The sequence below is a fragment of the Pogona vitticeps genome, chromosome 1, assembly GCF_051106095.1.
Source record: "Pogona vitticeps strain Pit_001003342236 chromosome 1, PviZW2.1, whole genome shotgun sequence".
NCBI lineage: Eukaryota > Metazoa > Chordata > Lepidosauria > Squamata > Agamidae > Pogona > Pogona vitticeps.
The window spans coordinates 286909065-286932790 of record NC_135783.1 but is presented as its reverse complement, the minus strand read 5'-3'; the positions used below and the strand labels follow the sequence as shown (position 1 = coordinate 286932790).

Sequence of the window (23726 nt, the reverse complement as noted above, 5' to 3'; positions counted from 1 at the left end):
GTGAAGATACCAGTCATTTTATTTTCCTATGTCTTATTACGTGTTTTTTTTAAGCTTAATTTGTATAGCACTTTTTATATTTTGTTTGGTTGTTGTTGAGTACCCTTCTTGTCATGTCATCTTATTTGTACACCACCCAGAGTAGCCTTGGTAACCATTTGGGTGGTATAAAAATCAAATCAAATCAGTCAATCAATCAATATCCAAGTTGGTGCATTTTCTTCTTTGAGTTCCAGTGAGGCAGCCACCAAGAGTTTTCTGAACTGTTGTCAAGAAGCTGTAAAGAGATGGTTAAAGATAATAAACTAAGGCTTAACCTGGATAAAACTAAGCTGTAAAGCAAGTGTGGGTCAGGTGATCCAGAACTTGCTGATAGATCTATTTTGGATGGAATTTCAAACCCCATCTTCAAACCCTTTTGAAATCTAGAGTGGTCTCAGGCTTCATTCTTAGCATTTGTGTTCAAATGATCTTTCCTCACAAACTCTTGGTGGCCTTCTGAGTGGCAGAGATTTAGTCACTTCTTCATGAATGCCTAGATGACATTAAAGGGAATCTCAAGAAGTTACTGGGGTGGGGAATACATAATGGCATATTAGCATAATTTGCATATATAGATTACATAATTATATTTTAGTGTGTGTGCTTATGTATATAATAATAAACAATTTTAGGATTCAAAGGGCAAATTCTTCCTCCTCCTAATGGGATGGCACTGCTGGACTTGAATTATGCAGGGGCTGCTTATGGGAGATAGTTAAGAGAGGAACCTATGGTCTCTTCTGTCTATAAACTGTTAACTCTTCATTTAATTGGGTTAATCAACAGATAGTACATATTCTTGTAAGAGTTTTCATATCAAGTAACTTTGTACAATTTGGGGGTGATTTATACAAAGACCTGGTGGCGCTGCAGGCTAAACCGCAGAAGCCTTTGTGTGCTGCAGGGTCAGAAGACGAGCAATCATAAGATCTAATCCACACAGCAGAGTGAGCTCCCGTCGCTTTGTCCCAGCTCCTTGCCAACCTAGCAGTTCGAAAGCATGTAAATGCGAGTAGATAAATAGGTACCACCTCGGTGGGAAGGTAAACAGCATTCCGAGTCTAAGTCGCGCTGGCCACGTGACAAAGGAAACTGTCTTCGGACAAATGCTGGCTCTACGGCTTGGAAACAGGGATGAGCACTGCTCCTTAGAGTCGAACATGACTGACTAAAATGTCAAGGGGAACCTTTACCTTTTTACCTATACAAAGACAAGCATTTTTTTCTAGAGGAAAAAGTAAACCGAAGAAATGACTGGGGGAATTGTTCTCCATTTTGATAACACTGTCAAGTTATTTAATGTTGTTCACTGAATACGTCACCATCACATATCTTATAACAACTTTAGCAATTTACTTTACAATTGTACATCATTTTTCATCTCCACTCGTGTGTGTTGAGAGACTGTATAAGCAACTGTGCTAAGAAAAGAATTCTTGTTTTTTCTCCTATATAACGGAAAGTTCATAACTTTTATTCAATCAGATCAGCAATTTTGTAAATCAGATCAGCGCCCAAAAGGGAATGCAGCAAATATGAATACAATAAATGATTTTCCTTCCAACTCTAAATTCTTGTGCTTCAGAAAAATCATGAGGAGAGAAGATGTGGAGTTCCAGATATTATTGGATTGCACCTCGCATGATTCCTCACCATATGCTATGGTGTATAGGGATGATAATTGCTGAAGTTCAGTGTCTGGAGATCCATATATACTCTATCCCCGACTTAAGAAACTTATTTTAGGCCAAATGCCTCATAATTTTCAAATTTGCTAATTTACATTATATTAGTTTGCCTGCCATATAATGAATTTACAGTTACTGTTGTTTTTCTTCTTGTTCTCTCTCTCTCTCTCTCTTTTTAGAGAAACACAATAAAAGACCTATAATATGAGACTTTCTAAAATGAGAGATGAGACCGTAACTGATTTGATAGGGTTTTAACTTTGAATGTTTCTGTATTTCAGTGGAATTAAGAGCAAAAATGATAAAACTGGTCAGCTGTGGATCTTTTCTTGTTAGTATAAAGTAAGAGTTTGCAGACCACAACCATGCAGTCTTGTTCTTGTCCACTCAAAAGTCAGTCTGGAATACAGGAGAATACTTTGATATAGACACTGTAAACAACCAGAAATCTAGAAGTTTGGATCAAAACCTGCAAGGGTTTAAGACCATACAGATGAATCTTGGAGAGGAGAAATTTTGGGGAATTCTGGGAAACAGGAAGGAGCTGGCAAGATTCCAAGAAAAAATGATGAGTTGGAGAGGACTTCCTTCTCCTTATATGGCTTCTTGAAAAGGATCTACATCTTGCACAACACAACATCCTCAAAATCTACAAAGGGATGGTATCACGTTCCCAAGTGGCCCCTGGTTGCCTCACCAAGCAAAGTGTCATTCAGCTGCTACTAGTTGATTACATCAACTTTGTTCACTATTAATGACAGAGGTCCAGACAATGTATCATTTAAGAATCAAGTAGAAATTGTTTATTGTTACAAGTGATAAAAGTCCAGTTGATGTCGTTAACCCTCAACTAAACAACTTTCTTTTGCCACTCTCAACCGCCTCTTCTAACTCTCCCTCTCTTTCATTTTCTTTTCCCCTACTTAACTCCGCCCCACCAACTCCTATTGGTGCATGCAAATTTCAACATAAATATTTATGAGCAGGGTGAATGCTACAGATGGGTAACATCCAACTGTGTATTTATGGAAGAACTTAATGCAATTAGGGATTGTTCCTGTTATTTTTTTTCCTAACGTGTTAAAAGACTCCTTGTATGATCCTCATTTTTGTAATTAAAGAGTCTACCAGGGAAATAATCTTCTACCATTAATAGTTGCTTTCAATACCCTGCAACACAATCTCACTCTACCAATTGCATTGTTCTTTTCTTTGATTAAATGTAAATTGTACTGCTGTAAAGATTGTTGTCTCTTAAAATGGGAGTTTCCATCATATGCATTTAAGATTACAAAGCCAGCTGTTGAAGCGTACTCATTTCCATTTTGCAGCTAAGCTCAATGGGTAAGATACACTGTTTCTAGGTGACATACAGAGGGAGACATGTTGCAGGAAGAAGCTCTCAAATGGGCAAAATCTCACACCTGGGTGGTGTTCCTTTGCAATCCAGGGACAGATTAAATCTGGGGTACAGGAAAGTTTCACAAATTCCCAGGCATTAGAAGCTGGAGGTTTTCTGTGATTCAGGAATTAGATTTGGCAGAATTCCATTGAGTTCAATGGGATGTTGCTCCAAGGAAGGTATGTGTGGTGTGGCATTTTATTTATACATCCTTTTTATCTCTTTCTGAGGAGAGCCATCTGGACAGTGAATTGCAGAAGCTATTTAGAAAACAAACCAAACTGGTTATATGCCAGAGAGTGGCCACATACGTTGTTTAATTAAGTTTTAAGAAATCCCTTTGACACTTTCTTAATATAGAATACACAGATATCAGCAGAGGAATAGAGTAGTGGCACACTAGCCAACACTTAAATTGTAAATTTGGGAATCTGGAAATAGGTTTCAGGTAAACACGGTTTTGATATTTTTAGTATCTCTTGAAGCAGATAGTACCAAGTGCCTATGGTAACAGAATAGGAAGCCAAATTCATCTTTGTTATTCTAACATGGAGATATGGAATTAAATTAGTTTCCTGTGTGATACATGTTTCTTGAGTTCATATCAGATCTATCTGCAGAAGCTGCAGAAAGTTAAACAGAATATATGTGCTTTTCATGAAGCTGTGATGTTAATTGCTCTGGTTAGGTTTTTTGACAATGATCATCTGGGATTGCTGCTGATGTTAAACTCTGGGAGATGATACAACAGGACCAATGAGTTTATTTAGCCAACTTACCCAGTCACATTGCAGACATATATACTGAATAATAGGGATGTCCATAGCCCCCTTCCTCCAGTATGTGCATAAATAAAGAATGCACAGATAAGGGGTGAACTGCCCTAATCCCTTATGGTGACACTCTGACTTAACCCTTAACTGGGTCCCTGGAAGTGTTTGTGTGTTTCTTGAGGACCTCATTTCTGAGGTCTTCAGGAATAGCAAAACAGAACATTCTCTGCTTCATTGCTACCAACTCAGTGTCTTTCATTGGTCTTTTCCCTTTCTCAATTTTCTTCATGATGCATGGATGTCAGATTTAACATAAACAACCCTTACTACTGGGACTGAGCATACATGTGTGTTTGTATGTGTATGCTGTTTCACATTTTATTGTCTCTGGGCTCTTCGTTACACTCCATGATTGCCCTGCAAATGGACAGATAGCTCTATTCTGTTCATACTACATATTTGCCCAAAGACAGTGTACATCCCTACCAGACACTATGCAATTACGCTACTTATGTGCTGCTGTTCTTTAAAGTTTTAAGGGGATTCCTTAAACTAAGAGGATGACTAGATGGGCATTCAAGCTCCTGTTTAGTCACTGTGAGGACAGGCTAATCTGTTCCTGAAGCCAGCAATCAGACAACTTCTTTGCTGGAGCAAAACAGTCCACCCTACTCCCAAAGTACTTCACCTTTCTGCCTTCTGTCAGGGTCTTCTACTTTTTTGTTGTGCAATCATTGGAAACAAAGCAAAGTGAACCTTTCTCTTTGAATGTGCTGTCTTGTGAACTGGTTTCAGAAGACAGCCAATTTAGGATACTGGCAAATTAGACACTTCCTCAGTTTTGTGGAGGGGCAGAGGAAGTAGGAAAAAAAACCATATTTTGGGCAGTGCTTATGTGCTGTACCACTCTTTTTTAAAAAAAGACAAATGAAAAATTTGTCTTTTAGTGGAAAGTGGGAAGAAACAGAAGGGGGGGTGAAGGGCATTTTTGTTTGCTTTTCTCATAAAGGTCCTGTTGACAACCTCCTCACTGCAAGTTCCAATTTGTAGCAACACTCTATATGCAACAAGGGTCTTCCATTAGTGCAGCATATTGCATGGGCTTTATCTTTTTTTAATTATTTAAAACTTTGCTAGTTGTAAGGTGCAGAATATGTCTGTACCTGTGTCTGTGTGTACACATAACTACTTGTATTCGAAAAGTTAGATCAAAATTTCATTTTAGGGCATTAGACAGTGTCTTATCTTTCTAGTTGTCTGCTCATTTCTTGTTGGCATTGCGATGTCATTTCCAAAATTATCACTATCTCCTGCTTTTCTTCTGGTGTGTTCTCTGGGTTGAATGTGGACAAATAATTATGTCAGCAATAATTGTGTTAAGTCCATGCAACACCACACACACACACACACACACACACACACACACACACACACACACACACACACACACACACACACACACACACAAACAAGACACAGATGTCTGTATTTTCCTTTCACAGGAACAGAGCTTTCCATGGAGATCTGGAGATACACAACTACCATCACAGATGCATGCAAAGATCGGGTTGACATGTCTCCAAAAGAGCATAGGGCAGGGTGGACACAAATAGGTGTGCCTTTATTTGGGTAGAGTCCAATGTAGAGTTCAAGGGCAGATGTCTAGCTTTAGTCATGCAACTTGTGAGTGACATGGGACAGCTTATGACTCACACACACTGAGGATGGTATAGCCTTGATTTTGTCCCCCAGATGACTCTGGTTCCACTGTTATTGAATTTGTGCTAGCCCCACTCACAGTCACATCTGCATCGCAGATGAGCTGGACTGAAATTCTGATAGCACCTCTTCAAGGCACCTTTGAGATAGTATTTTAGATATTCATGCAAGCTTATTTATTTATTTACTAGATTTCTATCCATCTAGACCCAAGGTCTACTCTTATCATTCATAATTCAAATCCTGGGGCAAATTCTTCTGGCACAGCATGCCAAATCTAGAAATAAAATTAAAAAAAAAAGATTGGAGGCTCACTGACACATTGGTGCACCACAAGCAAGAACAGGGAGCAGTAAATCAGTAATAGATTCAATATATGATCAATGTGTGGAATACTCTTGTAATCTATTTTTTATGTACCTTTGAAAGGAGTTTGAATGGGGAAATCATGGAGAAGGACTTTGTCAATGGCCAGAAGTGATGATGGTTTCTAGGTCCTCCAGATTTTTTTTTTTTTTGTATTTTAAAATTTAATTTTTATTATTAAAATTCTTATCGTTGTTAGGGTTATTCAAAAATATCAGGCACAGTCAATCAAAAACAACACCCTCGTCATTAAAAACGGATTCATTTGAAAGGTGGTGCAGGAGGAAAGCTTTTTTTTTAATTAATTAATTTATTTTAAAATTTGACAAGAAAACAAAAAAAGAGAGAGAAAAGAAAAAAAAGAAACTAACCCCTAAAACTGACCCCACCCCCCTTTGGAGTCCGGGACTCCAGCTTCGTTAACCTATCTGCTCCCCCAATTTCATTTCCAGTATGTACTAAGTGAGTATCCATACATCATAAACTTTGCCCTACACTCCTGTCTTCTTCTGGGCCCAAGAATATATTAGTTCCCAGCTTTGTTTTACATAGTCTCTTGGTTGTTCCCGTAGTGCTTCTGATAGGGTGTCCAGTTCTGCTATGTCCCATAGTTTCTTTAGTAGCTCTTCTGTCGTTGGAACCTCTTCAGTTTTCCATTTTTGGGCCCAGAGTAGTCTAGCTGCTGTGAGTATATATATATAAGACAATGTTTCAATTTATTATCATTAATGCCTGATATGACATTCAATAATGCCATTTCAGGTTTTATATCTAATTTCTGCTGGGTAATTTCTTTTGCTATATCCCATACCTGTGTAATTTTTGACCTTTTCGCATGTCCACCACAAATGATAATAGGTTCCTGCATTCTTTTTACACTTCCAACATATGTTGCTGCTGCCCTCTGATATTTTTGCTAATCTTACAGGTGTGTAATGCCATCTATAAAACATTTTAAGGATATTTTCTCTAAGATTTGCTGGTTTCAGCATCTTACAGCTTTCTTTCCACATCTTAGTCCAATCATCAAGATCCACACTGTATCCAAATTTTTTTGCCCATTTTACCATTGTCTCTTTTACCCTCTCATCCTCTAAATCGTATTCTGCTATGTATACATTTTTTTGATTATTCTTTCATCCGTATATATCCACAATCTATCCACTTGTACTTTACCCTCAAAGAACCCCACCATCCTATCTTTTTTATATCTTGATTCTAGTTTTGCCATTGACCACCAATCGACAGCTATACCCATTTTCTCAAGCTCTTGTTTGTCTTTTATCTTCTGCTCATTAGTTAACAGATTTTCATATGTAGTTAGCATTCCTTTCTGGTTCAAGGTTTTTAATGTGAACGCTTCTATGGGTAGGTCCTCCAGATTTTAAGGGAGTGTGTATGAATGCTTTGAGAAATCTTTGCGCTTCTTTGAGACCAGCATAATGGATGAGGTGGACCTCATGGGGAGTCCTTTTATTGTCTTCTCCTAAGTAATGCAGAATTCCCAAGTCTGTGGGTCAAATTTGGATGATGAGAATGTTGGAAGCATTCCTAAATCTCTTCTACTTAGTGCCACTTAAATAATCAAGAAGAATTTGGCTGGCTAGATTATTACTTTCAGTTCCCCTGCAGGGATAAACAACTTGACTTCTGTTCTCTTTGAAGGACAGCCTGTCAATTCAAACACAGATTTTCTTTCTTGTTTTCAGGTACTGTAATTTGCTTGCACTCATTTGACTGCGCCCATTTGGAAGCAGTGTGTCGAGTCCCAACATATGTTAATGTTAGACTCCAAACAAAGGAATAGTTCTGTGCTATGCGCTAATACTGAGTCACCTGTTTGTGCACAGGTTGTTTGACATCTAAATAACAGCCAGGACATGACTGTTCTCAGGAAATAAATTTTAGGGTTCTTCCACACTCCAGGATGCTATGGAGCCAAGATTGCCTTATACCACTCTTTCCTTTTATGTTATTTATATGCTGCCGTTCAACTGGTGGCTTACAATTAAGAAAAATACAATTGCAACAAAAGGAAGTAAAATACCATGGGGAAAAAGGAGCAGATAAAAGAAGTCAGCAGCAGGATTAAAACAAACATTGATAGGCATGAAAATAATAGAATGAGTAATAAAAAGACAGGAAGTTATTTTAAAGTACCTTCTTGCTGAAATTAAAGCAAGTTAGTAAATGCCAATCAAATGTGTATGGGGAGAACATTCTAAGATAGAGCAAAGTCAATCCTGTTCTCGGTAGCCACCTACCATATGTCAGATAGTGGGAACACTCAAGGTCTGTGCTGAAATCTTTAGAGTTTGGGCTGTAACATATGGAAACAAGCATTCTTTCAGGTATCTTAGGCTCAAGCTGTGAAGGACTTTAAGATCAATGACAGAGCTTTGAATTGAGTCCAGAAACATAGTCGGGAAGAAGTACAGTTGGCAAAGGCTAGGCATAATGTGATCCCAATTAACAGTCTCCCAAATGTAATTTGGACTAACGTCTGGTTCAAAAGGCAGTCTAGCTGTAAGTCATCACAGCAGTCTAATCTGAAGATGACTATGGGATGGATCTCTGAGGCGAGGCTAATTCCCCCCAGTTAGGATTGCATCTGGTACACCAGTGTACTTTTATCTCTCATAGCTGAGATGGATCAATGAAAAACCCAAACTATAAAATACGTTGTTTTACAGAGAACGAAGCCTTTTTAGGGCATGTGGAACACCACAAACCTAGATAGATGGTACACCTATCAACAAATCGGCATTTGACGCTTTCCTGATTAATGCACCCAGTTAACTAATAAACCAAGCAGCTGAATCAAGACTCTGCTTGGTGGAAAAGAATATGCATTGTTCCGCCCAGAGCTGTGAACATGCATAGAGGGCAATACCTCATCCTTCCCCTGTGTCGCTGTGTTCTGCACAGTTCCCAGTGCCAGGTCTGAAGAAGACGGTTCTGCTTATGTGTAGGTTGTATATGTGAGCAAGGACCCTGGGAACGATCAGCAGGATCACTCTCTTCAAATCTAGTCCTACAGCCTCCACTTCCTCACTTTGCCTAATAGTCTCAGCTAACCCTTGGCAGCACAATCATTAATGCCTGCCAGTTAGTCACTTTAAAAAACAACAACACTTGATCTGTGGAAATTATGCTGTGGCATACGATACACAAATCTGAGCCACTTGGTAGTTGAAAATAGCTTCTTGGGTAGAAAAAGCTACTGAGAGTGAGCCAGTGAAAGGTATAAGGAGAGATCACTTGTATGTCTGAGCATCGGATAACTTAAAAGCCCTCATTACATTTAACAGGTGACATCTATCATTGTCAGAAGTTAGACATTAAATGTTTCCAGACTGCAGCCAGCAGTGCCTTTCCCGGTTCTTATCCTATCACACATTTAGCCGGAAGGAAAAACTACTTGCTCAAGTTCTGGGAACATTAAATGTCTCACTTCAGAAGCCCTTTTTTATGGAAATGCATATACTATGCAACTAGCATGTTGTAAAAATCTAATGTAAAATCTATATATGTAATAAATGCATAGATAATCTACACAGAAGAGGTCAAATAGGGAAAGTACAGGCTTATTAACTGCACTGCTTTAGTGAACTTTGGAGGCTGTAGATCACAAGATGTTGGTATCATGATCGGAACACAACATTAAGAGTGTTTTAATTAATTTATTTATTTTGAAACAAAGTCTGAATTTATTTGCAATTTGTTGTCTGTATTCTCAAAGGCTTTTATGACCGGGATCCTATGGTTGTTGTAGGTTTTTGTGCTGTTTGGCTGTGTGGTGCTTTTTGTTCCTAACGTTTCACCAGTCTCTGTGGCCAGCATCTTCAGAGAACAGGAGTTAGAACTCTGTCTGTGTTTTGATGTAGTGTGTGGGATAGTTCTATATTTGTAGCTGTGGGATTAGCTTTTTGTCTTTTTCAGGAGATTTGGTGATCATGGTGATCAAGGTGGTTTTTTTTTTGTTATGGGTGTATTGTTGTGATAAGGGGGGTAGATGATCTGTCACTGTAACTGATGGGTGTATTTAGTTGTCTTTTGTGTGCAGTGATCACCGGTTCAGCTACTGCCAATTTTTCCAGTTGTTTTAGTCTGCATTGTCTTTCATATTTTTTGATTCTGGTGTGGATGTTGTGTTTTGTGGTCCCAATATATACCTGGCCACAACGGCAAGGTATCCAGTATACTTCTGCAGTGGTGAGGGGGTCCCTTTTGTCCTTTGCTGACCATAACATTTGTTGTATTTTTGTGGTGGGCCTGAATACTGTTTGTAGGTTGTATTTTTTCAAAAGTTTCCCTGTAGGTTGCTTTTTCAAAAGTTTCCCCATGCGGTCTGTGACCCTTTGATGTATGGCAGAAATAATTTATTTGTGGGTGGCTGAGTTTCTTCTTCACCGAACTGACTGAGTAAAGTCGGTTAAAATAATATTCTTTGCATTGTTTCTTCCCATTTCTGAGATTTTATGACATCACACTTGGCATAGCAAGGTGTGAGACTGGCTTTGTAGTCATTCTGCCATGTTGCTGGCTTGATATTCTCTGTTTCGTAAAGGTTAGAGATGTGTGAGGAATCCAAATTAAGCCCAAGGCTCAGATGGTGTGCCTTAGTTTTTACTTCCCAGTCTGTCTGTGTACATACTCTGGGTTCATTCTACACCCATGTCTGTCATCAAGATGATCTGCAGTATATCCTCTTTTGCTCATTGTCATTTACAAGGATGCATCAAGCAGGATAAATTCCCACAACCTGACTCCTTTTTTAAAATCATTTAACTATTTTTTGCCAAAACACAAAGCAATCATTAGGGCTGTTTTTCAGCAAAGTTTCCATGTATCTATTGTTTCATGGCACAAAGTACATGTAATCAAAATGCTTACAAGAAATGTGTTTTTCAGCCAGATTCTCTGCACTCAAGTTCATGTCTGTGCAGCAGGAAAGTACAGGATTGTTAATCCTGAAGCTCTCCCAACCTCTCTTTTGAGAAAAAATGTCTAAGCCATGTACCTTCAGGACTGATTTTCTGATATGCTCAAGACTGAAGCACAATGCATCCAGAATTTTAGGAAAGGCTAAAGGAAAGGTGTGGATACTAGTTGCAAAGCTTCATTTTACATCACTTTCAATGGTTGAAAAAGTGAGAAAAGCAAAATGGTAGATATCATGAGATGACAAAAATTGTGGAAATTGTAATTCAAAGAGAGAAATAAAAGGATAAACCAATGAAAAGGATGGTGACTAAACTCCATAAGATGTTGACAGGGGTGGGAAATTACCAAGAAATTGATTTGGCTATGGTAATAAGTACCAACATGTGGAGTAATATTTGGAAAAAGAGAATTTTAAGAACTATGTTCAATAAGATAACGGAATTTTTAATAAATTGATTTGTAGATGGTATTTGACACCTGTGAAATTTAATAATATGGATTTTAGATATTCTAAAGTTTGCTGGAGGTGTTGAAAAGATGCAGGTACTTATTTCCATATGTGGGAATGTGATGTGCAGAAATTTTGAATGTTAGTATTTAAAGAATTGGAAAACCAAGTATAAACAGTATTAGAACTCTCTCCAAATACTGCATTGCTGTTTATTTTTGAGGAGGGACAGTATAAATGGACAAAAAGAGAGAGTTAGTAATAGATATGACAACAGGAGTTAAATTATCATTAAAAAGGTGATTGGAAATAAAACAAACAATATTATAATGCCATTGTACAAAACCCTGGTAAGGCCACACCTGGAGTATTCCATACAGTTCAGGTCGCTGCACCTCAGAAAAGAAATAGTGGAACTGGAAAAGGTTGTTAGTCTGTAGAACTCCTTGTCACAGGATGTGGTGATGGCATCTGGCCTAGATGCCTTTAAAAAGGGGTTGGACAGATTCCTGAAGGAAAAGTCCATCACAGGTTCCAAGCCACGATGGGAATGTATAATCTCCAGGCTTAAAAGGAAGGTACTAACCCTTGGCTTGATCCAACAGTGCTCTTCTTATGTTCTTATGTGTTCTTACTAGTAATTTAAAAAAACTGGAAATTTAAGTAAAGTAAAGCTGTCAAATAATTGAATGGCATAATAAAGTTTAGGAAATAGTAGTCAGATATATATTATTTTATAATAATATTATAATAATTTTATGTCAGATATAAAATATAATAAGGGATTGTTAAAAGAGAATATGTTTGTTGAAGTTTTGAACTTTGTATTATGTTTTGAACTTTGTATTATGAAAAGGTAAAGGCTGTTTACCCAAACAAGAGATAAATATTCTTCTGGAAAAGTTATGGGGCATTATAAACAAAATGCTGGAGAAAGAACATCTCTGTTGGTCCCAGTGATGGGTACAGTAAGGTTATTTTAATTTCTCTTTCCTTGAGCTGTAGATTTACTGTTTCTAGTTTTTTTACAGTTTTGTTTTTGGTAATTTTTCTATTCATTGCTGTGTTGTATAAACATAACTTTAAAAGGGGAATTTGATGGAAGGCTATAGGGAAAGTGTATACACATATATGTGTATACACACACACACACACACACACACACACCTCATTTAAATTAGCCTCAGGGATATGTAATGTGGGTATTTGAATCTTTTGGAGGAAAGTGAAATTTTAAAGTCAAGATGACACACAAAAAATGTAAACTTGTGATTTGTCAACCTTGACAGATTATGAATCACGACTAGACATGGGGATGAATAAAAAAACGGATTGTGATATTTGTAAGGAATCACTGATTTGTTAAATATTCATCCCTTCATATTCGTCAGTTCCAGAGACCCCAATGAATGTGAAAAGATGTCTAGTTCCCTTTTTTTATTCATCCCCCATAGCCTTTCCTCTCTTCATATGGCTTTCCCAATCAGCTGATTGGCAGGCCAATAGGCAGCCACTCATCCCCACAGCCACCCACCCCCACAGCCTATCCCGCACCACCCTCCTCTCCCTACCTTAGCCACTGCCACCATCCAGTGCTGCCATCATCCATCACCACCCACTGTGGTGGCCTCTGCAGCCATAGCCTGCAGTAAATGCCACTGGCTGCCCTTTGCAAAGATGGCAGCTGCAGCTTCATTTAGGGTAGGGAAATTGCAACTGCCATCTTTGTAAAGGGCTGCCTGGATTCCCTTAGACTGTCTTAAGGGGATCCAGGCTGCCCTTTGGAAAGATGGAGGATGCAGCTTCCCTACCCAAAATAAAGCCGCAGCCACCATCTTTGTAAAGGGCAGCCAGTGACCCTTACTGCAAGCTGTGGCTGCAGAGGCCAGCTGGAGACTGTGGCGGTGGTGGGGCAGCGGGAATTATGGGGGAGCGGTGGTGGTGGGGAAGTGGGGGGTGGGGCGGTGGGGCAATGGCAAGGGGCAGTGTGGGGCGGCAGTGGGGGCGGCGGCATGGGGTCAGGGTTTTTTTAGACAACCTCTGGCTGTCTAACCCCGCCACGAATCGACAAATAAATTTATGCTTTGTCAGTTTATGAGGGGAGCTTCGTGCTCCGTGTTTCATCAATTTTGACAGATCATGAATCAAGACAACTCACCAAAATTGTGAGCCGTCCCCATCTCGAATCATGACGAATAATCATTTTTTCAATTCGTGCCAAATCTAGCTCTCACACATAGTTTACATTTAAAGATAATATGCTGTGCACATTTTGAAAGGACTGGATGCACTACACCATTTTACGATCATGATGTATGCAAGAGCATTTAATTTTTCTGAAATATTGGCGAACTATCAATACATTGATATGTGTATATTCGCTGTTAGTATCACTTGCATTCTTTGGCTAACAGCTTGCGTTCCATCTTGTTCATCAACTAATGTTATTACTGTGTCTAATGATGTATATTCATTTATGCACAATCTAACTTCTAAAGGAAGGTGTTTTTATTTGTTTGTTTAGTGACAGAAGAAACCTAATGCTTCTAAAAAGAAATACATTATGAAGCATTCCGGAATGCCTATGGAAATTGTAGAAGCAGCTGAACAACTTCTTATGTTGAAAGCCTTTTTAGCCAATATGCTCAGAGCTGATCACGGATTGGGGGGAAGAATAGCCATCTCAGGATTAAGAATGCTTCTTGAGAAGGGGGCAATTCTTTTTTTCCTATAGATGAAGCCATGGTCAGTCCTATGCATATTAGTCCAGTGTATATTTAATATTGTGTGCTTTGGACAAGATGACCAAGAAGGCTTGTAGTGTGACCAGCGGAGGTCATAATAGAGAACAAGCAAATGTAAAAAGGATGTATTTCTCTCAATAATTCTTATTTGTCCGTGATAAGCAGTTTTCAAAAACACAGTATCACTGTAGTTCTTATTAAAATTAATCTCTTGCATGGCCCGCAGACAGTTCCTTTGCTTATTACCGCAGTACATAAACATAAGCTTCCTGAGAGCCCTTTTTTGTCCTTATTAGCATAATAAGCATATTATAATTCTTTAAATATGTTAATTTTTTAATTCATTCAAATAGACTCAAACATTCATGTGTAGGGTCAGTGGGACATTGTATTATCGGTCAATGTTAATTGCAGCAGTGTAGTAAACCAATGCCCACAATTAGCTGGGTCCCTGTATATGTCTTCTTTCTGAATGTTTGATCAGAGCCTGATGGCCTGATCCCAATTAAATTTCAGCAGGCGGGTGAAGATGCATGAGGGTCCATAGATGGGGATGAATTGGGATATTTTCATACTGCATAGATAGATCTTCAGGTATGTCTGTGCATGTGGCTGTCTATATTTCCTTATGTAAGTGGTGGCGAAACCTGGGTTACAGCTTCACTGAGCTGTTATGATGGTACAGGATGTTATTTATAAAGATAAGGAAAGGGAAGAACATAATGTTTTTAGTCCCTGTCTCACAACGGTATAAATCTGATTTCATATAAACCTCATCCTGACCTAAGAGACAAAAATAGTTTCCGGGATCAAGCCAAGGAGTTAGAATAATAATCAAAGATTATATCTGATTTGCATTTTTAAGCAACCAACATGATTCACAATGTCTGAACAAATGCATAGATCAGAATGTAGTTATCTTGTGTTTTTTGCACTTCTCTAAATGTTCTGATAGAGTTCTCAGTTTTAAAAATGTTCTGATAGAGTTCTCTGTTTTTTTAAAAAATCTACCAAAATGTATATACAATGTTTGTTTTAGAATGAAATGTGTCTCAAAATACACTGTTTACCATAAAGAAAATTCAGGGCAAAATGCATACAAAATGCATAATTTTAAACTAAAATGTGTACAGAATAATGCAAGTGTGTGTGTTTATAATCTAAACAGTCCAGACTCTGCACTTCAAGATAAAATGTGTACCCGCTGTAAACTGCATGCAAAATTTCATATTTTAGGGTGAAATGTATACAAAAATAGTGCCAGTTTTCATAGCTTAAATCAAGTTGGTCATCTAAACCACATGGCAACACTGAGTCAGTGTGATTTACGTATGTGTTGACTCACCATTCAGGTATTTAATACTCTAGCTATTTTAAAAAATCTTGTTTTGATTCAAAAATGGGTAGAACAATAAACTTATAAATAACCATACACAAATTTGACATCAACTGGAAATAGACAGATCTCTTACATTCTTCTTGGAAAAGGAAACAAAAGTAACAAGAGGCCACATAACATGGTTGTATATTTATCCAGCACTAACCACTCATTCCTTCCATCCTTTCAATTTAAAGAGAGAACATTCTCCACTGTGTATTCTTTCCGCCTCTTTTTCATCTGCTATTTTGTTTTGTTGCTATTCTCCTCTATGAGTCTCTGTATTTCTACTGGAATTTTATCAGAAATTCAAAACGCTGTGACAGAGATAGGGTAGATAAAAGAATTGGCACAAAACAGGCTGAAATGTGATAAAATGACAGCTGTTAAGAACATGAGTAGAAATAGTAAGGGGGGGAAATCATCCAAAGCCCTTCTGTTAGGTGCTGGATAGAAATGATATTTTTTCTTATTTGTTAATCTAGCCTCCCAAAGAATTGCATTCCAGAACTTGGGAGCAGCCACCGAGAACACCCTGCCTCGTGTCCTCTAGAGACACATCTGTGAGGTTTGCAGGCTTGTAAAAAGGGTATTCCTTGAGATCTTGAGCACTGAGAGACGCCAAAATATTTTTACATTGTTCCTATTTTTTTAAAAAAAAAATACTGTAGTTTTAGGAATATTTGGCTTTGTATGTAGCAATTTGATTTTTCCCTTTGAATGTGGGGGCATATGCCATGTCTTTAAAGATGCTAGTCTGCCATATCACAAAGAAAATGGATTCTTGCACTGCACAGCAATGTTTTACTAAAATGTCCTAACATTTGCCCCACTTGGAAGACTCCGAGTTGTCTCCTAAATAACCAAACACATCCTAAGAGGGGAAAACCTGCCAAATGCTTCCATGTTCTGAATGATAAATCAGATATATTTGTTGCTTAATCTCTCAGAGGGAAGAGCATGATCCTTTGGTGAAATTCTTTTTTCACACATTGAATGAGAACCAGAAAACCTACTGTGTTCTCTTAGTGACCATCTGGCATGGTAATGCAAGCATTGTTCTCCTAATATTGGCTCTCTGGATTCTCCACTGTTAACGTTGCACTGAAATCAATACATGTCAGTCTAATATCATCTGAGTTCTCTGCAGCCTTTTCCATCACAGTGCTAGGACATAACCGCACAGCAGGAGCCTTCCCTCTGGTGTGCCAATAGCACAGTATGCACTATTTACCTTAGTCACTCTTGATGTACGTTCCACAGGAGTCGAGAGCATTCATGCTGTGTGGTGTCTGTCAGATGTGTGTACAAGGAGCGGAACAGAGAACGAAAACCCTATCCCCTTTTGGAATCTGAAGCTTTAAATGCTTGTCACAAAATGGTTCTTCCATCTGTTCACACGTTTTCTAAATTAAAAAAAAGCAGCCCTTTCCCAAACATGCCATATATTGTGAGGAGATGAAAAGCTGTGTGAGAACAGGAGAAATATTTCAGTTTCATGGGGACCTAGGCTGTGCCAAGGGATATCTTAGTTGGCCATACCAGTCTCTCTGGACACCTCAGGAGGAAATAAATAGAATGCAAAGCTTTATAAACAGATCTTAATAGTTACCATGTCATGTCATGGTCCATCAGTCTGCCATATCTCTTTTATCCCAGCTGTTTATGGGTCTTATCCCCTTCTCTCTGCAATATTATTTTATAATTAGGAAGATATATATGGCTCGAAAAATGTTAAAAAAACTAATATGTGTAGTTTTGCATGCACTTATGAAAATCACTCACTGTTTAATTATCAGCAGGTTATGCCTTTGGAATTCTTCTGAAGTAAATTACTTTTGACTCTCAAAATTCTGTCTCTAGCTTTTCCATTGTATATTTTCAGACTGATGCCCTTTGCCTTTCATATTAAAGGGAACCAACATTTTGTAATTCCATTTGGCTAGCAATTTCACACCAATCACCTTCCATCAAATATTTTAAAACTCACCAATCTGACTTGTCAAAATTGGATTTCCTATGTCAGCATATAAACGTCTGAGACCAGATTTCCTAACCTATTCTCAATAGCAGTTTAACAGAAAACTGTCAATTGTGTCCCCTCCAGTTAAACATTGAGTAAATGGGGTACACTTTTCTCATTCTAGCTATTTAACCCTTTCAGAATGTGAACAAATGACACAGGAAGATTCCTCTTCATAACACTGTTGTCTCTTCACACAATCATTCAGTTGAACAGCAACATTAAAATAAGCACTTTTTTAAAGCCTTGGTCTGCAGCAGAATCTGCTGTATTTGTCTTTAAAACAAATCTACATTGTGTAAGAGTTTTTTTTTTAAAAAAATAGTAACGATTGTAGTCTCCTGCTCCCACTTCATATCAAGTAAAAGCACTTAGATGATCTGTCATTTTCTATGTTGTGAGAATTCACAGCAGAAACAATGAATCGAGCCTTTTAAAAAATCCCTAAGGTATCAGTATAAAAATAATGCATGTTCATATACTTTCTGTGTAAGTAGTTCTCCCCTTGGAGCTAAAAATCCCCCTCTCCACAAAAAAGCTAACATTAGGAAGTGAGGTGGTGGGTAGCTCGTAAGGGGGAAGAACAAGCCATTTTACTCTTTCTTTCTTTCTTTCTTTCTTTCTTTCTTTCTTTCTTTCTTTCTTTCTTTCTTTCAGTAAAATCTTTGTTAAAAATTGAAAATGTTATCATGAGTTTCAGTTAAGTGAATAGTAAGTATAATGAAGTTTGGGACTTAGTAATTAACGACAAGCTGATATGCAATGTTAAAATCATTACAGTGGTGCCCTGAATAGCAACGTTAATCCGTTCCAGGATTAACATCGCTATCCGGATTCTTCGCTATGCGGGGGGGGGGGGAACCATAGGAACACATTAAATTCCATTTAATGTGTTCCTGTTGGGGAAAAACTCACCGGTAAGCGAAGAATCCCCCATCCGGTCGCCATTTTCGCCGACTCAGTAAGCGAGGCGTGAAAATGCTGCGGGCGGCCATTTTATCCCAGCTGGCCGGCGCTGGCTTCGGAGCGACCGCGGGGGAGGCTTCCCTGGCGGTCGCTCCGAAGCCTTCTCCCCCCAGCTGGGCGGCGCTGGCTTCAGAGCGACCACTGGGGAAGCCTCCCCCCATGGTCGCTCGGAAGCGTCCACCAGTCAGCTGGGGGGAAATGGGGCCTCTGGGGAAAAATTGCAAAGTGATTTTTCCCCATAGGAAACATCGCAATGCGATTGCTTTTGCGATCACAAAATCCACATCACTATGCGGATTCATCGTTAAATGGGGTGCTCGTTATACGAGGCACCACTGTATATGGGAAGAATTTGTGCATTTTGTATTAGTGGAAGGAGAATGCAGATTACCTAAATAAGAGAATAAACTTTTTGAAAGGGATATGGGGATTGGAGAGAGAGAGAAAGAGAGAAAAATTTTTCAGGGAACCCATGGCTCTTCAGGGAGACCTACCACTCTAGCCCTAGTTGAGTTGTGGTAATACATCTCGGCTCAGTTATTTTTTATTTGCATCTTTGTAATTTTTTCCTGTTTTAGGCAATATTATTAATGCTCTGGTACCCTTTGTTTTTATATGTTTTTTTAAAATGGTTTTAACGTACCGTATTTTTCGCTCCATAGGATGCAGTTTTCCCCCCCAAAAGGGGGGGGGGAAGTGTGCATCTTATAGAGCAAATACTGTAAAAAGGGTTCAGCTACCACCACCCAGTAGCCTCCCACTGCTGTGCTGGGAGGCAACTGAACTGGCACCAGAGGCTGCTTGCCATGGCAGCCACATTGGACCTCACCAGTCTGCCATCTGCACTGCTAGCTTTCCAGGATCTGCCTCTTAGAGCCCACCTAGAAAATCAGCAGGGCCAACAGGCCTATGGTAGCAAGTTTAAATGGCAGAGTGCAGTGAAAACAGGCAAGGACTGAAGGGGAAAGAGTGATTCTAGAAAGACCAGGGGAAACCACAAACATAGTCCCCCACTACCACAAAATATGCAGGTGATTTTCCCACATTTGGGGAAATCACAGGGATCAGCACACCCAAAGTGCAATGGATGAGCCTCACCCTGGGAAAACCACTATTATGATCATGGTATCTCCCCTGCCAGGTATGAGTTGGAATGGCCCTGCACCTCCTGCCCCATTTTGAGCCCTGCCCCCCAAGGCACCTCCCACTCAGAACAGGGCTGCACAGCCCCAGTCCCACCAGAGGTCAAGAGAGCTCCTCAGTCTTTGGGGTGCCCTGTGGGAGCCCCATCAGGGGCTGGGTGTTCCTCCCACAATCCTCCAGTGCACAGATATTAGCATACATAATCTGCAGGGAAGGCAGGGAAAGTGGAAAATTCAAACTTTCAGTTAGCAAAGAGGCTGCTTGTCTGCATCCTTGCTAGTCCAAGCGGTTAGAGAGCTGGGAGAGAGAGACTTGGGACTGCCTGGTATTGTCATTTTAAAACACCTAGAGTGGTCTTAATCGACCAGATAGGCAGGATATAAATTAATTAATTAAATAAATAAATAAATGTAAAATTTAGTTTAAAAGCTGCTTGTTTGGGGTTGAACCGTGCTTTGGTGAAAAGGTGCTCCATTTGAGTTGAAACCTGCTTGCGTAGAAACGTGCATACTTGCTTTAAAAGCTGCTGCTAGTTTTGCTTTAAAAACTGCCTCGGAAGCCTTTCAGACCAGCGCCAATCAGCTGTTAGGCGAGGAGAAGGAAGGAGCGGAGAAGAGTACAAAATGGCTGCCGGCTGCCTGCTGGGTGTTAACTTTTAGCTATTTGGTGCCCTTTTTTGGCTGTTCGGGGGCACTATGAGGAGCCGGGCTCAGTCTACAGTACCTGGTAAGTGACTTTCTTTTAATTTTTTTAAATTTTGAATGCAGTCCTATGGGAAATTTGGATTCGACTTACAAACTTTTCAACTAGTTCTGGGCATCTAATAGAGAATGTATTTCCAAAGGATGTTGCAGCAAGGAAACTAACTGTGCTTTATGAGCCAGAACACATACTTGGCTGCTGATAACAAATTAACCCTGCATACATGGGAAAGCAAAATTCAGTCTTACTTTTAGTTGTTTCCAAGTCCTTATGGTTGTGGTATCTGTTTGATGTATCTAAATCAGAACAGGACCAGGAAGTCTCAGAGACAGGGCATAGTTATTTGGTTAGTGTTTTTGGAACAGAGTTCTTTCCCATAGCACATACTACATTTGCTGGTACAGTACAGTGGTGCCCCGCTTGATGACGACCCCGCTTGATGACAAAATCGCTTGACGCTGAGTTTTTTGTAATCACTATTGCGATCGCAAAATGATGGTTGCTATGGTTTTTTCCCGCTTTATGTCTATTAGGTCCCTGCTTCGCGAACCGTTTGTTCATAAAACGATGTTTTTTCCGATTCCCCAAAATGGCTTCCCTTCTCAAAATGGCTTCCCTCCCTTCGCAAAATGGCTGTTTTCCAGACCCCTGCTTCGGAAGACAGCAGTTTTAAACAGCTGATCGGTGGTTCTATTGCACAACAATCTCATCTGTCATTGAGACATTTCTATAACCATGGGGAGAATGCGAATGAAAGGAAATGCAAAATATAGGTAGTGTGGTATAGGTCTTATCACTGGCTGATAACTGTCTATATGTACTTGACTTAAATTTATGATACACAAATTTATGGTAGATAAACTAGAGTACACAAACCTTTAAGTCTCTCCATTTGCTAATGACAGTGGTAATGGTTCTTAGTGCCACTGTTGACTGCTGTTCACTTTACATGGTTCAAATGTTATTCTGTTATAGCTTATTAAATATTTTATTACACTATTTGGTTCAGAATATTTTTCCTGTTTTCCTCCTCTAAAAATTAGGTGCGTCTTAAGGTCAGGTGTGTCTTATGAAGCAAAAATATGGTGCTAATTATTTGATTCTGCATTTCATGTGAACCTCCCAGAGTAGTCCTGTGGCACAAATGCACATGGTATACTAAATGAATGAATGAATGAATGAATGAATGAATGAATGAATGAATGAATGAATGAATGAATGAATGAATGAATAAATAAATAAATAAATAAATAAATAAATTTGCCCAAGCAAATTTTCTGAAATGCAAGACCATACTGCAGAAGAATTTCATCCCACAGTGTCTATAGAAGGAAGATAAGCTGTAGAATGGCACTGCATTCTCTCTTTCTCTTTCTCTTTCTCTTTCTCTCTCTCTCTCCCTCTCTCTCTCTCAGTGTATATGTGTGTGAATCTGTGTGTGTGTGTGTGTGTGTCTTTTTTAAAAAAAATCTGAAGGCACCTGCAAGGACAGTCTCATGCCAGAAAAGCTTCAATTACTTAGTAAATGTGCACTGCTTATCTGGAGGAGATGGATTTGCTATCTGCCCATTTGAAATGCCATCACTACTTGGCAGTACGTAGGAATTAAAACTGTTCATTTATTTAGAAGTGCCTAAGATGATAAGCACCTGTGTGGCTGAGCAGCCATCTAAGAAGCAGGACAGATTGGCCTCCTAACATGTTATACTGTGGCCACTTAAGAAATAATGATATCAGATTGAAGCATTATAGGAAGTAGATGGGAATGGTGGTCACAGTTAATATGATTATTCTGCATAAATGCATGAGGAAAGCCACATATTTGCACACAAGAATGCTTATTATACTTAATGTTTCCCTATGAACAATAATTAGAAATCCTTCAGGAAGTTAAGTGGTGAATTTTGATGTAAACTGGCCTGACCCACACTAGTCAGACTAATGTGTTGATTACTTATCCATCAGCTCACAAATAAATAAGCACTACAAATGCATTGTTTGAGAAGACTGTGTTTACCAACAGACAGGACACATAGGTGTTGACTGAATAGATCCATTCACCTAGTAAGTGATTCTAACAATTGGTACTATTGGTACTAATAACTGTATTTAGTGCCTAAATAATTGTGTGTGTGTGTGTGTGTGTGTTTGTGTGTGTGTGTGTGTGTGTGTGTGTGTGTGTGTGTTTGTATGTATGTATGTATGTATGTATGTATGTATGTATGTATGTATGTATTTATTTATTTATTTATTTATTTATTTATTTATTTATTTATTTATTTATAATAAATGGATTGCCTCCATAGCAGTGGTTCCCAACTTTGGGTCCCCTAATGAACTTGGACTACACCCTCCACCAGCTGTGCTGGCCAGGATTTCTGAGAGTTGTAGTCCAAGAACATCTGGGGACCCAAGGTTGGGAACCCCAACTCTATAGGATTACATCTTGAATTTTTTTTGCAGGTAAGTCTACGTAACAAGCTGCAGAGTGTTTTTTAAAAATTAAGAATGAACAAAAGCTTTTAGCAAAGTAATGCCAGCTCCTCACCATGGCTTATACCTTAACAAGAGCTTCCCAAAGGGATAACATGAGCATTGCTTCCAGAATAAATGCAAAATAGAAAACTCTCCAGGAAATGTGTCCATGGAGAAGACACAGAAATTGTGTATGTCTTGTTTTCTCCCTCCCTTCATGCTGTCTGGTAAAATATGAAATTGTCATAATATATTTTAAGATGACACACTTAAACAGAAGTATGCATTTATCCATTGGGCTCCAAGATAGTATCAGGATAAGAGGGTTTCTGTAACCATGAATATGTATGGGGTGATATGTGTCCACTTTCTTTGTTCCTTTGGTCTTGATGCAAATTTTCTATCTTGTGCAAATGGTATACCTTGCAAAAGTTATGTAATTTGCACAATTCATTTTATGCTATAATCACTGCTGCCTTGTTGGGTGAATCAGAAACACTACAATAGGGTATTTGTGTCTTTTTGCACCACCCACCAGCCTTTCTGTGCTTGCTATGTGTATCTATATGCTGCAGTTGAAAGAGAAAGGACTCCACATTTATAAAAACTGCTACAAATTTACCATGTGCAAATGGCAGAAATCTTCATCAAGAAAGGAAGCATTGATTGTCTCAATGCCATTTTGAAAGAGAGGAATTCAGATCTTCTATTGAGGTACTCTGTAGTATCAGGACAGCTTAGTTCAGGATTAATTGTCCTTAAAATGTCTTCTACTGCCAGTGGAATCTGGTCAAGAGGTCTGGGTTAGAGTCTCTCCCTCATTTACCTTGTGGAAAGTTCTTTTTGTCATCCCATGATACACAACACACAACGTTAGAAGTATGGATGTTGAGAAATAAAGGCTCATTAA

General features: G+C 38.9%; 1 protein-coding gene and 1 non-coding gene across 2 annotated transcripts in view; one reads left to right on the top strand and one right to left on the bottom strand.

The window, feature by feature from the left end:
* The window catches only part of LRRC4C (leucine rich repeat containing 4C), a 949507-nt gene that overhangs the window by 43939 nt on the left and 881842 nt on the right, over positions 1–23726 (top strand). The gene's annotated exons all lie outside the window — the stretch shown is intronic.
* On the bottom strand, positions 19482–19645 carry LOC140703653 (U1 spliceosomal RNA). Its single transcript, XR_012082955.2, has one exon. It is a non-coding gene; the product is annotated as a U1 spliceosomal RNA (small nuclear RNA).